The sequence below is a fragment of the Balaenoptera physalus genome (assembly GCF_965194825.1).
Source record: "Balaenoptera physalus genome assembly, chromosome: 7".
Taxonomy (NCBI): domain Eukaryota; kingdom Metazoa; phylum Chordata; class Mammalia; order Artiodactyla; family Balaenopteridae; genus Balaenoptera; species Balaenoptera physalus.
Window position 1 is genome coordinate 122,187,228 of NC_138886.1, and position 15,154 is coordinate 122,202,381.

General features: G+C 42.9%; 1 long non-coding RNA gene across 1 annotated transcript in view; it reads left to right on the top strand.

The window, feature by feature from the left end:
- LOC309664088 overlaps positions 1-15,154 on the top strand; it is a 377,635-nt gene that overhangs the window by 112,709 nt on the left and 249,772 nt on the right. The window contains exon 5 of the long non-coding RNA XR_014265581.1: positions 12,291-13,139. This is a non-coding gene — a long non-coding RNA (uncharacterized lncRNA). The remainder of the gene's footprint in view (positions 1-12,290; positions 13,140-15,154) is intronic.

Sequence of the window (15,154 nt, forward strand, 5' to 3'; positions counted from 1 at the left end):
TTATTTGTGCCTGTCATGCTCCCCCCTCCCTCCGAGTCTTCTTACTTCTCCCACCCTGACTGAGTCTGTTTCCTAGAATAGTTGAATCCTCCACCCATAGCTTTCCTTTTCCGACATGTCCCAGTTTACGTGGTCAAGTTAGTTTTCTTAAAAGTAGAACGGGAGTCTCATATTTTAGCTTTAAAAAGTAGAAATATAAATTGTAAATATATTGATTTTTCCAGATTTGTCTAGCAAAATGGACATTTATTCCAAATTATGTATTTCCCAAATATTTACATAAATCAGAAAGTCCCATTTCATATTTTTTAGAAGCATAATGCCCACTCAAGAATACTTCAATCCTTTGGAGAAATATTTCCTCTAAAATATCAAACTCTAAATACTTTGATTTACTATTATTTTTTATTTATTCCAAGAAACCTTTTAAAAGTCCCAGTGAAGTATTTGGCATTATAATACTTTTACAGGAAGAGCAAGGGGGATATAGACCTTTAGTTAATATTAAATATGGAGGAATAAATTATAAGCCTCTATGTTTATCCATATGCTTAATATCACATTCATCTAGGAGACTATTTTTTTAAATAATATTATTACATAATTACTGAAAAAGACAACTAAATATAGTCCCTTGTAGTGTATCCCTGTGACTGTTTAAGAAACTGTCCAGTTTGCAATATTACCAACATTTACTATAGACATCTATATCTGTCTGTACCCAGCATCCAAAAATTAATATTTTTGGGTTCACAATCAAGGGAGAAATGATTCAGTGTGTCCTCTGTACAAATGATGGTTGGTCAAAATGGAAAATTTCACACACATTGTTATCTTCGCAGTGGAGCTTTTTCCTCCATCAAATAATAACTTTATCCCACTTTTGTGTGCCATTTAATAGGGGTCTTTCACGATTATAACTTTTGGTACAGTTGGAAATAGGAGTGAATTTGGGGCCTCATGTCAGAACTAGAAAATAATTCTCTAATATAGCATGATTACTTCTGTTGCTTCTTGCTGTTTCCATCTCCATTTCCATGTGTAGACAGAATTAGTGGAAATATTCTTATTAAATTAGTCTAGAGAAGAAAGTTATTAAGAAGCGTTGCTTCTACAGTTACGGTTTCACCGTGATTATGAGAGACGTTTATTTCTACGTGGTAGCTTATATATTTTGTATTTGATATATGTTCTTATAGCTGGAGACTATCCTCTCTCTCGTTCTTTCTGTATCTCTCTGTATTCTAGGCAGTGCATTGCTGATGGTCAGTTGATAAACGTTTACTGAATGAAAAAAGTTGGAATTTAAATACAATAATCTTCTATTAATTTTTCTTTATTGATATTGTTTATGGCAGTAAAGGACCTTTGCTTCAGTTCAGGAATAAAGTGATAAAGCTCAAACACTTAGACTTCTTCCGTACAAGAAGTAAATAGCTCCTACTTACCAGATCTCACACACACACACACACACACACACACACACACACCCCTACATATACACACTCCACATGCCTACTAAAGATCTATGCAAAGAAACAGAGAATTACTAAACTGACAGTGTATTTGTTAATCTTAATAACCCTCTTTCATTTTGTTTGAAAGAATAGACATGTATTTCTCACTCACGCCCATGTGGCAGGTGGGGCCTGACTCCAAGCAGACACTCAGGGCTCCAGGATGGTGGAGTTTCACCATCTCAAACTGAAACCACTTCGGGGCCAATATAACCGGGGAGATGCTTTTATATCTCTGCCCAGAAGCTTCACCTGTCTGCTTTACTGCCAGCCCTTTGGATAGACTCATCCCAGACCCTACCCACACAGAAGGGTTAGGGAATACGATGGAGAATGAAGCTATTTGGGGTGCAGTGTGTTTTCATTCAATTTATCACCTGTGTTTAGTGTGTGAGATGGTTTAGTATAAGAGTAGACTCATTTACACAACTTGGATAGCTAGTAGAAATATGTAGACGCCACCTGGGACATTTTCAAGGTCACCTGGTGAAAATAATAAATGTTCAGGGGCAGGTGATACCTTAGTGAAGCTGTTCGGTTCAAATTTGTCACATAAGGCAGATGGCACCCGAGCTATGCTTTGTCAATGACAGGTTTCAAATGAAAGACATTACATGAAGCCTTAAGCATGACAAGTGGAATTGTGATAAGACAGGACGCTGGAGAAGGAAGGAACGGCAGGAAGGTGTTTAAAATGAAAAAAGGAGACTCATAAACACCCTAGAAAGTGAATTCATTGAGGTGGGTTTTATTATCAATATTGTCTTAAAGCCTATTCAGCTTCTAAGTATATGAACAGAGCCAGGCAATAAAAAGTCTAGGGTAAAAACAAAAGCAGACTATTTAGGACAATGTACAAGTTGCATTGTTATTTTCAATTAACAAAATATATGTGTGAAAAAATGAATTCAGAGAGCCAATATGTCAAGCATTTGGTGATACTGTGCTTTATTACGGTGCTTTCTAATTATTTAAACTTGTCCTGTCATAAAGCATCGTTTCCTTTGATCATTTCTTTTGTGCTTAAACACATGCAGGAAAATTCTTCTTGTGTACTTTATTGTATAAAGCGAGCATATAAACGGAGAACACGGAAGCGGTAATTGATGAAAGAAATGCCAATGGGTCAGGAATAATTGATGGCAGTGCACACTGTTTCTAGAATGAGCGGTGTCTGTTCTGAAGCACTTCCTTGAAACAGACATGAGAGCAGCTGCAAGCTGAGTTTTCACTACAGGGAGACGTTTACAGTCGACCCATGATCAAGGTCAATGCAGTTGAACAAGGGACTGACGAGATGTTCGCCTGTACTTGTACAGATTGCTCCTCTCTACGGCTCGTTGGGGACTTTCAGTCACTGTAGGAGCAGATCTGTGTAGTTAAAGCTGAGCTGGAGTGCAGTCTCCCATCAACCCGGAACTACGGTTTCTCCTCTGGAACAATGTGATATCAGGCGTTACGACATGAGAAAGGCACTGTCATTGACCTCCACGTGATAATCGTCTGTAGAAATGGTTTATGGAATTTTCCAGAAAGTCAGCTTTTATAAATGAATATGATGCAGCCTGTACACAGTTCAGATTCCCCCCACCCCCTGCCTCCAAAAAGAGACCTTTAGTGGTGAAGAGAGAAGATACTAAAGGACCAAATAAGCTTGGAAATACACACATATACATAAAATTACAGTAATTCCCACACTAAAAGAAATGTGAGTGTTTTTCTCCTCAGTTTAATTTGTGCTGCTTAAATAATAATAGTTATAAAAATCTACACAGGAAATGAACTCCCTTTCAAGCGAAAACATTTGTTTTCTCATTGGAAGCTGCCTCTCAGGAGTCAAAGTTTGCACGGATACACACACACACACACACACACACACACACACACACACACACACACACACACACACACACACACACACACATATGGTGGGCAGATGCAGTGAAGGATTTTACTCCCAGCAGTTTAACTCCTTTGAATGTTTGCTCCGTACGTTGGCAGTTGGAGACCCACAGTGGCCCGGCATCAAAATCATTTACGGCCTTGATGCGAGAGCCAGTGACCCAGGGCTCTGCCACGGACAATAGAATCCAGACCCCTGCAGGCAATTGAATAGGACTTGGGTGGCTTTAGTCTCTCCTCCATCCCTCAGAGGCTGTGTCCATGTACCAGGCCCGCCCTCACTTTGCTACAACGTTCTTTTACTGCTTGGATCTCGAATCTGACCCTTGTTCTCTGGGGATCTGAGTGCAGCTGCTGGAAGTCACTTTCCTTGCCACCTTGAGCAGCCCCGGGAAAGACAGAGGAACTTCATCTGTCCGGGACGTGGGAGCTTTCACCCGGCAGCGCACCAGGCGTTGAGGGAAGCTCACTTTCCACTGACAAGTGTATTGAACAAAACCCTGTTGCAGCCATTTGTGAGCACAGCCTGGGGCATATTTTCCTTCTTGAAATGATCCTGGGTTGTTTTTACCACTAGTCATCCACATGGAGACACTAGTAAAATAAAATCGAGCAATGGGGGTAGAACGGAATCCATTTGTGTTGCTGGAACACGTCTACCAACTTAAATGTATTTTCAGTTGAGTTCTTTTCCTTATGATTCTGTAATTGGAATGTTGTGATATTTAAAATACTTGCACTCCCAAATTCATGATTTACAATGATATTAGCCTCTATTTATTGAGTGCTTACTTTATAACAGGCTTCTCACCTCTTTCTGTGTAGTGACACTTCTTTAATCCTTGCAGCTACCCCACAAAGAAGCCTGACTATTATTCCCAGGTGACATACTCAAAACCAGCAGCAACTGGAAAAAAGTTACCCCTCTGCCTACATGGTACTCTAATATCAGCTCACAGCCTTCTTTTCTGGGATTTGAGCAGGGTGAAGAAATAGGCTTCAACCGAGGAAACGAGAAAGAGGAGTGACCTCACAGTGAAATGAGCTGCTTCAACAGAGCGACTCTTGTCCCCAGAAAGTCTGTTTTAACAAACTGTTTATCTGTAAAACCCCTGGAATTAGCATCTGAGCCACAGCTCACATCTACCGAGTACACGTATCGTTTCTGAAACGCTGCTTTACGGGCAGGGGTCAGTCCTGACCTTGGCATTGACACAGCTTGCCCAGGAGGCAAACACGCTCCCTCGGAGACTCATATAGAAAATACAGGCACATTCAGCATCGTCCAGTGGTCTTTGTTTCGACAATAGAATCACACTTGGATCAGGACTGTTACGGAGACCTGGACCACGTAAGAAGGACGAGGAAGATGTAAAGGTCCCCTGGATCCGTGATGCACGCGGCAGATTCACATCTGGGTGAGCCCTGGGGGTCACGTTTTTGGAAATGAGATCTTAGCAGACGCACAGTGGAACACCTCCAGGGATGCTGAAAGAGTCAGAAGAGGACCAAAGCATCTGGAGTATTATTGTCTGTTCATTAGATTTTATTTATTGGAAATGCTCTTTCAATATTTTATAAAAGTGGGATACTTAAAATTCGGTGCATATCTTCAAGGATATGAGTTTGTGAAGGCTGTGTTTTAAATAAGATACATAAAGCATTTGCTATAATTAACCTTTTGTGGGGTGAAGAAAATAACAAAAATCATAGTCACATTCTTCCAAAGGAGATAAAGGGAGAAATCAGCAATTTAAGGAAGCACAATAATCTCACGTGTTGTGATTTCAGTAGAATAGCACTTTTCTGATTTGCACTTAGACGGCTTAGAATAGATCATCCTTTTTTTTTAAACACATAGCATGCGTCCTAGGTGTTAGGCAGTATTTTACTAAATATCTGTGGAGTGGCAGACAGGTCCTAGGGCAAGTCTCCCCAGAGGATCCAACCTCCTGGTGTATAGTCCGCCCCCTGGTGTGTAATCCGTACCTTGAGTGCAGTGGACCCTGAGACTTGCTCTTACCAGTGGAGTTCAGCAAGGGGATGAGAAGTCACGCGGTGATTAGTTATGTTACAGGACAGAGATCTGGGGAGGTCACTCCTGTGATAACGTGAAATTCCATCTCAGCCAAGAGACTGCTGCTGGCCTTGAAGCTGCAAGGCCGTGTTGGGGAGTGCCCACAGGGAGGCCACGAGGCAGGTGCCTGAGGGTGACCCCTAAGACCTGAAGGCCGAGGCCCTCGCCTGGCAGCTGTGAGGATGTGAATTCCAGGGACCGTGTAAATGAGCTTGGAACTGCGTCCCCCAGCTGGGCCTCCAGATGAAAACACAGCCTTGCGAGGCCCTGGCCCGGACTCGGACAGAAACTGTGAGGCGATCAGTGCACGTCATCTTAAACCGCTAAAATTGTGGTGATTCGTCACATAGAAATAGGAAACTAGTACGTGTGTATTTTAGGAAACTTCTCTGTGCGACTGTGAGCCTACGCGTACGTGTGTCTGTGCTTCACCCAAACCGGTTTTCCTTTCTCCTCCTTTCAAGAGAGCATTTTAATCAAGTGCCCGACAGACCCCAGTGTAGGAGGCAACCCTGCTTAGTGCTGGGGTGACTTTGATCTCGGGTGACCACTTGTGAGTGTCACCCACCTCCGTGCTGATGACTCTGCCAGAACCGGGGGCGGGCGGAGAAAGGACACCCAGGACACAGGGGGTCGGGTCAGCCGCTCTGACACAAGCCACACAGCGCTCCCAGGAAAGCCACAGACGGGAAGGAAACAACACCTGGCATCATTCCAGAAAGCAAACACAAGCCAAACAACAAATGGAGCTTAATCACCTGAGCATGAAAGATCCCGTGTGCTCTGACGTTGCTCTGAGGTGCGGTGCAAGCAGGAAGCTTTCAGGGGACAGGGAAAAACCAGGAATCCCAGGGGAAGTGCATTAGATTCCCTGACAGAGCCCACGCCCCACTGGGAGGTACGGATGGGAACCCCAGGAACTGGAATAACCAGGGGGTGTGGCACTGTCCATTTTCTTCTGAGCAGCAAGGTCATGGGATGGAAAACTCCCTGTCACTTGTCCACACGCGCCACGGAAGGACTGGGGTCTGTTTCCACAGGAGGGGAAGCCCTCAGAGCACAGCGCCCTGAGGCAGCTCATGTCATCATCTGTTTCTGTGGCACGTTTTTGCTTTTCAAATGCCGTTAAAAGCACGTGTGGCAATATCTATTTAACTTCCTGATTTCTGTTGGGTAGTAATATTAATTCTTATATTTTTGGTCATTTTTTTAAAAAGTTTTATTTTTTTAATTTATTCATTTTTGACTGCATTGAGTCTTCGCTGCCGCGTGCAGGCTTTCTCTAGTTGCGGTGAGCAGGGGCTACTCTTCGTTGTGGTGCCCGGGCTTCTCATTGCGGTGGCCTCTCTTGTTGCAGAGCACAGGCTCTAGGTGCACGGGATTCAGTAGCTGTGGCACGTGGGCTCAGTAGTTGTGGCTCGTGGGCTTAGTTGCTCCGCGGCATGTGGGATCTTCCCGGATCAGGGCTCGAACCCGTGTCCCCTGCATTGGCAGGCGGATTCTTGACCACGGCGCCACCAGGGAAGCCCTATTTTTGGTCATTTTAACTTTATTATTTAATACAGAAATATTTAACATGAATGTTTAAGTTGTGAAAGAAACATCATAATAAAACATTCTTGAGGTTACGGCCAACTGTAAAACTCCCAACACCACTGACCCTGCTTCCTCCACAGAGGAAACCACTCTTCTGTACATTTTGGTTATCTTTCCTCTGGTTTTACAGCTTTATGCTTTTTACACAGTATGTTATTTCGTGTTCTTGGGTCTGAGTTTCATAAAAATGATACCCCACAGTCTGTAATTTTCTGAAATTTGCAGAAATTTCTGAGAATATTTGAGATTGATAGTCATATTCATTTCTACTCTCATATATTCAACTTTTGATTTATTCAAAGGTGTGTTTTCAAATTTGCAGATTAATGATTATTTTATATCTTAATTGCATAAAATGTATTTTACTTTGACTTTCTGATATTTGTTTCACCTTGCTTTATGACCCTGTACATGTGCAATTTTTATAAATGTGCTCTCGAGAACAGTGTTTAGTTTCAAAATTATTTGGTTCAGGGATCTGCTTCTCACCTCAAGCCTTATATTTATTACTTTTTATGTGTTTTAACTATCACTTACTAAGGAAGTTGTCTTGAGGTCTTTTATTGTTAGATCTGTCAGTTTCTCCCTTGATTTAACACTTTTTTTTCCTTTGTAAAATATGAGGTTATGTTGTTAGTATGTATACATTTATAATTGCTGCCTTGTCCTGGTGAATGAAGGTTTTTATCATTATCCCAAAAGAGGATTTTAGTTTAGCCTGAAATTTCTTTTTCTGTCTTTTACTTTCAAATGTTCTGTATCCTTAGGTCTTAGGCTTACCTCTTGAAAATAATATATATCTGCATTGTTCTTTTTATTCACCCGACAGTTTCTTTTAATCAGTGAGTCTGCGATTGTGACCTATCGCTAAAATCTTATTTTGTGCTTTACAAATGCCCTCATTTTTTGGCTCTCTTTTTACTTTTTAAAAGGTAGACTTGATTTTTGTCTGGTTTTCTTTTCCCTCTTTTTTACTGCTTTTATTGTTTACTTTTGAAATCTCATTCCGTATATGTAATACTGCAGGTAATCGAGTTTAAAGTTAACTGATAACTGACCGCTGCCACAGCTGCATAGCACCTAGAGTTTTACATCTTGTAAACTCTCCAGCCTACATGCGTCACTGTCCAGTCGTTCAGTTCTTTATTTCTAAAACCCTGTAATAGGCAGCCCGTCGGCCCCCATACCTTCGAACCCTGGTGTTGTCCCCATGAGATGTTGATGTCCCAGGGTAAAGGGGGCTTTGCAGATTTAATTAGCATTCTAATCATCTGATCTTGAAATAGGGAGATCAGGCCTAATCCGGTCATATAAACCCATCGCTGGGTGGTAGGGGGTACACGTTACACCCAACTTTATTAGAAGCTATTAAGGAGATTTTTCACATGATTGTATTAACCTATATTGCATGAGAAGTTTGGTTGCTCCCCATCCTTTCCAGATACTTCTTTTTGGGTGAGAGGGCAGTGGAATGCACTGGTGGTTTTCATCTGCATCTCCTGATGACTAGTGATGACTTTCTTTTCTATATTTTCTTACTGCACATTTTGATAAACTCTTCTGTGAAGCACCTGGTCCAATCTTTTGCTCACCTTCTTAAACTGGGTTGCTTGTCTTTTAAACATTGATTCGTAGGGTTTCCTTAGATATTTTGGAAATAGTCTTTTATGAGATTCTGTTTGAAAGAGAAACTTGGTGAAGGAAAGAAGCTGTGAGTCAGATGGAAAATGTTTCGCTTCATGGTCTGTATCCACGAAGGCTCAGGCCACGTGTGAAGCAGTGTTTCCTGCAGTGACTGGTCGCCCATTTCTTCTATCAGACTAGACAGCCGCTCCTGGGAGCCAGAACCTGTGACAGTGTAGGTGACGGGACAAAGTGATATCCCAGAATTGAAGGGTGAGTGGGCACAGTGTCGGTGTTAAAATTGCTGCAGTTACACGTTGCCTACTTATATTGCCCAGTTATTTCCCATTTGTGAACGGCACTTCCTGAAGGTTTTTTATGTGCCTGTTAAATTTAGGAGAGTCCTGAAAATTCATGCCCCTAATGAACAGGATTCAATCAGTGCATGTTTTCAACCTGATAATTAAAAGACTTCTAAAAGTAGAGGCTAACTGAATTTCAATTACTTCTCTTTCTGTATCAACAGCAAGATTTTAGAAACTTAAAAAAAAATAGCTATAATATGCTCAAGTATTTCAGCCTAGCATGACATTAATGATCTTGTAAGTAGGTTAATTGTAGATTCCATTGCAGGCCTCCTGTGGAAATATACTTCTGTTTGATGTTTGGAGCTGGTAGAATAGATGTAGTTCAAAGATCCACCGTGGTATTTGAGAGATTGTTGACTCTCTTAAATTCACAGGAGTTTGAAATCAAACTTTGTCTATAAGGATAGATTCCTTGAAAGCACAAGAGAGATTTTTTTATCTTTATATTATATTACCTGGGAAATTATTTTGGGGTTTCTTGTCTATTTTGTATCAGGCAAAGCATGTACCATTTCCCTGTCTGCGTTCTCCATCTAAATATGTAATTTATCCCAAATGTAATGCCACATACAAGGTTAGGGGGTCACAGGCAGAGCCCCCCACTGTAAAGTCTCCACGGGCCCCTGGCTCCATGAACTCAAAGGCCCTGGTCCGGAGGATGGGCCTGGCGCAGGGAGCCTGCTGAGAGCATCAGCAGTGGGCATCCTCTCCTCCCAAGTGCTTCACCTGAAGTGGCCCAGCCGGGACGGGGGTGTGTGGAGTGTTGACAGGACACCCCGGTGACCATCATCACGGTGGAAACCATGCACACTTAATGACTGGTTATGTCATAATCACAGGTATGAGCCCATTTAGGAGCGTGAGCCCTAAAGGGTGTGACTCACGCTCAAATGGATTTATTACAATTACACATTTTATGATGTTGTTTATGATGGACCATTTGGCTGGCAAGAATCCTAAATGTTGGCAGATCATCTTCAGTACCAGAGACAAATAACATGTTGCTGAAGGCCTTGGTTCTATGGTCATGATTCCATCTCATCCTCGTTCTAGCTTTGGAAAGAGTGGCAGCCTCCTGAGTCTCAGTTTCCTCATCAGTAAAATCAAGATAATTAACTCAGCACTAGAGTGGATGCTACGTAATGTGCTATATTACACCTTAATATAAAACTAACGTATGCAGCATTTTTCTTGGTAATGGTGGTAAATTCATCTTCTTAACTGTGACAAAATAGTAGGAAATTAAATACCATGTGTGCCATTTAGCCAACACCACAAAAAAATGTTTCGTAGAAAACCAGCCCTAGGGCTTCCCTGGTGGCACAGTGGTTGAGAATCCGCCGGCCAGTTCAGGGGACCCGGGTTTGAGCCCTGGTCTGGGAAGATGCCACGTGCCGCAGCGCAACTAAACCCATGGGCCACAACTACTGAGCCTGTGCTCTAGAGCCCGCGAGCCACAACTACTGAGCCCGTGTGCCACAAGTACTGAGCCTGTGCTCTAGAGCCCGTGAGCCACAACTGCTGAGCCCGTGAGCCACAACTACTGAAGCCTGAGCTCTAGAGCCCACGAGCCACAGTTACTGAATCCCGTGCACCTAGAGCCTGTGCTCCGCAACAAGAGAAGCCACTGCAATGAGAAGCCCGCGCACCGCAACGAAGAGTAGCCCCTGTTTGCCGCAAATAGAGAAAGCCTGCATGCAGCAACGAAGACCCAATGCAGCCAAAAAGTAAATAAATTTATTTAAAAAAAGAAAAGAAAACCAACCCCAAACTCAGTGGCTCTAGACAAAAATCATCTTTTAGTCATCAATCTGAGGGTGGTCTGGAGTCTGGCTGATCTAGTTTGAGCTCAGGGGGAGATGCAGGGGTCCCCTACCTGTCTCTCATCTCCCGTGGTCAGTGAACACGTTCTCGTGGAGATGGCAGTGGTGCCAGAGATGGAAGCCAGATCGAGTCAGAGTTTTTCAAATTTCTGCTCGCGTTACATCTGCTCACATCATTTTGGCTCAAACAGGTCCCAGGGCTAAAGCACAGCATGGGGAAACATGCGCCTGTCCCGGAGTAGGGCTGGGCAGTGAAAGGGCTTCCTAATTTGAGTCATTAATGCGGTTTACCAGGGCCACCCGTTTCACATTGTTTATCATCGAATTGAACGAGGGCAAGAGAGACATTTTTAATAACAAAAGATATTAGATAAAGAAGAGAAGTCACCGGGTGAGGTTTGGTGCGAGGCCCACAAACCAGCGCGAGATTGTGGGGAGAACCGGGGGCCCCGTCGGGTCGTGTCTCCAGCCTCAGCGGCGGGGCCCGGCCTTGTACCGCTGCGGACGCTGGGAAGGACGGCGCGTCCTAGCTTAGACTGTGGACTCGGGCGTCAAGCAGCCCCACCGGCTGTGAGCGTCACCCGCGTCTGCTAGCAGGACCGCCCGCTTCCTCTGCTGGACGTGTGCGGAACTCCAAACCCAGGATCCTGCTTCTGCCTCTGTAAGTATAACTCCAGGACCCACAGGCAAATAACCAGCCAGGTATCTCAGACATCTCAGAAAATGTGTTTCCTAAAGCAGAAGGGAGCTGAACTACGGAACATTTCCCCAAGGGCTATCCCCTTGAAGTTATCCAGAAAATAAGGATCCCCCCATCCTTACAATGTCCCACCTGCGGTCACCGCCCTTATTAAATGGGAGGGAGAGCTCTGGATTCGGAACGTCTGGGTGGCCGGGTGGTGTCAGGCATAGAAATAAGTAATCACTGAGGCTCTGAAATGTAAGAACTCATGGATCAGAAAAAATAAATAAATAAATAAATAACCTGATTAAAGCCAGTTAAAGTCTAAAAAAAAAAAGACTCCACTGCTGTTTCTGATGGATATGATGACAAGTACAAGGTGTCTTAGAAGAACCAGACGAGGAACGGGCAGGACTGCCTGTCAGAGGAAGTGGCGTCACCACTTGCAGTGGGGACAGCGGTGGAGAGAGGACAGTCGTGGGGTTGGAATCAGGTGGCCCGAGTTTCTGTCATGACGCCGCCAGCTTGTCATGTGACTGTTGTAAACTTGTGTTTCTTTTTAACCTTTGTGATCCCATTTCCACAGTTGTGAAATGGTATTGTAATCTCTTACGAGGCTGTTAAGAAAATCAATTGAAGTAATTTTCTGAAAGGGTTACACTAAGTATGAATGATTAACTGTGATGTTGGTTGCTGTCTTAGGCCGACAGGCTGATATCGTGGCTCCGAAATCCTGTTCATTACTTCACAGGAAGAGCAATACAAGAAGAAAGCACGCTGGGCTTGAACACACACTGCCCCAGAGGGCACTACAGACTTGACCTTCATCTGAAAGCAAGAAGAGCTTCACTCCTAGTTCTGTCTTTATTTCTTGACCACAGAATGCATTGCTGAGGCCAAAGGGTGGCCCAACACACGTGGCTCTTGTTCCGGGAAGATGAGGAGGTGGGTAGGAGTGGATGCTCTCCTGTCTCTTCATCTCTCATGGGCATTCATTTGTTTGAAGATCTTCTTTTGCATTTTCTGAAATAGTAATAGCCTCTACTATAGGAGAGACCTAAAGAGTTAGACAGTGATGCTTAATTTTAGGTGTCAACTTGTCTGGGCGAAGGGGGACCCAGCTAGCTGGGAATACATTACCTCTGAGGTTGTTTGTGTGGCGTTTCTGGAGGGGATGAGCTTTTGTGTAGGTAGGTGAGTAAAGAAGATCCCTCTCCCCACGCAGGTGAGCATCAGCCAACCCAGGGCCCGAACAGCACAAAGGCAGAGGAGGGGTGAATCTGCTTGGGCTGGGACGTGCATCTCCTCTTGCCCTCGGACACTGGGGTTCCTGGTTCTCAGAATTTCAGACTCAGACTGAATTACACCCCCCCCCCCCATCACTTTCCAGGATGCGCAGCTTGCAGACGGCAGACTGTGGGACATTTCAGCCTTCGTAATCACCTGAGCCAAATCCTATACTGAATCTGCTCTCAAGAAGGAGTTTGGTTCTGCTTCTCTGGGGAAGGCTGGCTGATACGTGGACACAACTGTGGGGCAACTCAGGCACTGGTGAGTTGCTGTTGTAGATGTGCCTTCAGTTCTTGTATTCCTGTCTTCTTGTCTCTCACATTCGCTTGTGGCCAGTGGCAAACAACACAGGCAAAAGTCGCTTTTGAATTGAAGCAGTGACACTTCCTTGGAAAATAGGAGAAAGGGTGATTTTTACATGTAAGCATTCTGTGAATATAATAAGTACACAAATAGGATGTCAAGTGGGGAAAAGGGGTGAGTTTGAAGGTTATGAAGTCTTCATTTTTAAGAAAGTCCAGAATCAGGTACTTGATGAAAATAAACAGTAAAGTGCGTAATTGGGTTTCACATCTGTCATAAACTAAAGCTTATCCTTGGCATGAAAATAACTACACAAGAACATCTCATATTCCCTAGAATCAAAGTGTGAAGCAAGGCTGCTATTCATTTCTCAGATAAGTGTTTGTTTCACCCATGGTGAGGATAAAACCTGCTGATACATCACCAAAAAATGGCAGATTGTTTTAAGCAAGCAAAGCAAAAAGCAGCAGGAAGGAAACTCAGAGCTGCAGAATCAGATCAAGTAAGAATCTTACTGAAAAGTAACTGATTTTGTGAACACGGGGCAAACAGCTCAATGGAAGGCACATGGTATGCTGAAGTGCTGACATGTGAGCTTGTCTTATGAAAAGGATAGAAAAACAATCTTGAAATATGAACTCGTGGAAATCGTTGCCCTTTGTGATGTCTTGCATAGGGATCTGCATTTATATATTCATTTGTTGACAGGGGTCTGAGACAAGTTCTAACATACTCCGCACCCTCTTAAAAAGGGGTATTTGAGTATGTTAAGTGGAAGACAGAAGGCCAAGGGGGAAATGAATTCTTTTCTTAGAATTGTTAATAAGTTAGAATGCTTTGAAACGTGATGGCCAAATTCAAACTGAAATAATATAAAGATCTCGGTTAATAAGATACATTTGGTATTGTCACCATGACTACAGCCTAAGTAAGACATCCTTAAATAAATAGCTTTTGTGTGGAAGGGGATGGAGCTCTCCAGCAGCACAGCTGGGGCTCATCTGTGCTACCCCAGCGATACTCAGTGGCTGAGATTTATGTGCTTATACACAGTGCTGGTCTCTGCTTCACACCTGCCTCTCCATGGGCCAGTCCTTCCATGGTGCGTCACTCCACAAAATGTGTGCAATTCCCTAAATGTGCATTGAGAGGTGCTGATTCTGGGTAGGTTTTTAGTTCAATGTAGGTTTTTTACTTTTTCTTTTTTTTCTTTTTTAAAAATTTTACTGGAGTATAGCTGATTTACACTGTTGTGTTAGTTTCTGGTGTACAGCAAAGTGACTCAGATACACATACATATATACAAACATACATATGTATGTATATATGTATGTATGTATTCTTTTTCAGATTCTTTTCCCTTATAGGTTATTACAAAATATTGACTAGAGTTCCCTGTGCTATATAGTAGGTCCTTGTTGGTTATCTATTTTATATATAATAGTGTGTATATGTCAGTCCCAAGCTCCTAATTTATCCTTCCACCCCGCATTTCCCCTTTGGTAACCATAAGTTTGCTTTCGAGATCTGTGGGTCTGTGAATGTAAACTGCTACAGCCACTATGGAGAACAGTATGGAGGTTCCTTAAAAAACTAAAAGCAGAGTTACCATATAATCCAGCAATCTCACTCCTGGGTGTATATACGCAGAAAAGTATAATTCAAAAAGAGTCATGTACCACAATGTTCACAGCAGCACTATTCACAGTTGCCAAGACATGGAAGCAACCTAAGTGTCCATCGACAGATGAATGGATAAAGAAGATGTAGTATTAAAAAAAAAAAAAAAAAAAGAAGATGTAGTATATATATATATATATACACAATGGAACCCTACTCAGCCATTAAAAAGAGTGAGATAATGCCATTTGCAGCAACATGGATGGACCTAGAGGTGATCATACTGAATGAAGTGAGTCAGACAGAGAAAAACAAATCTCATATGATATTTCAGTGTAGTTTTGATTACATAG